This window comes from Oryzias melastigma, linkage group LG3 (genome assembly GCF_002922805.2).
Source record: "Oryzias melastigma strain HK-1 linkage group LG3, ASM292280v2, whole genome shotgun sequence".
Taxonomy (NCBI): domain Eukaryota; kingdom Metazoa; phylum Chordata; class Actinopteri; order Beloniformes; family Adrianichthyidae; genus Oryzias; species Oryzias melastigma.
The window spans coordinates 12,250,902-12,252,129 of record NC_050514.1 but is presented as its reverse complement, the minus strand read 5'-3'; positions in this window follow the sequence as shown (position 1 = coordinate 12,252,129).

The window sequence follows — 1,228 nt, the reverse complement described above, 5'->3', positions numbered from 1 at the left end:
ATATATATATATATATATATATATATATATATATATATACATAAACAAAGTTCTCTTTGATCAATTCTTTGGAGTTCCAGTGTTTATTACGGGTGGGTAAAAAAACTTCCATAGTAGTGACCTTTTTAGTTATTCTTTAATGAGTTGGAAATCCATTTACAGTAAGCTTTAGCCTACCAATGGGTCAAAAAGCTTGACTATGAAAGCACTTCACTCATAATCTGAGATGTTCCCCATTGAGTGATTAAGAATGGAAAATAAATCCTTGGAGTGGGTTGGGCTAGTTTGCCAGAATGACTCCGCCCACTTCAACAAATCTTTTGTTGTGTCCACTTATGGGTCTACCCACCTGTCAATTAAAAAATACATCTCTAACCAGAAAATCACACACATTCATTGACTTTTATTACTTAGATTAGCCACATTTGTTCTTGCTTTTTGACTTTGTAACATTGGAGTCAATGAAAAATCCCTCCTTCTGCCAACTAATTTATAGTGATATTTGAGGAGGTGCAAAGTTTGGTACCCCCTGGTGGTTTGAAAAAAAACATTTAAATTTATTTTAAATAAAAGAAGAGGAAGAGGAAAAGGACACCTATTGGAATCAACAAACCATGACATCTTTAAAATTGCCTGGACACACTTCTGCATGTGCTCTAAAATGTTAAGTAATTAAAAAACCTGTACAGGAATGGGTTAATTTCACCTTTACTGTCTCATTTTTTTATATTTTTACAACTATTATCATTTGTTGTGTGGTTTTGAAACCTTTGTTTTGTGGTTTTAATAGGGTTAATATGCTTATTTTAGGATGATTGTTCGGCTTGAAGTGCTAGATCTATATGTGATACAGAGGGAGTGCTAGTTTAGATTATTACAGTGAAATGATTATTTATTGTTTTTTGATTTTTTTTGTTAAATTGTCAATTGGTACTTTGAAAACCTTTTATTGTCCTAGTTTTGCAACGTCAACTTTCTAAAAAGCTTTGATGAGTGAAATATGTGAATTGTCAAACTGACCACAAAAATGGCGGTAAGATTAAGCTGATTTAATGTAAGCATGTATATATAGATTTTTAGCTCAAATAACATACAAGCCTATTGATGCTGATGCCTGATGCTGTAATAGCTGCAAATAAACAAGCAACAGTAAGGTTTTTTTTTTGTTTGGTTTTTATGTGTTACCTTTTACTTACAAATCTGCTAATCTTTTCCCTTTTTACATTTT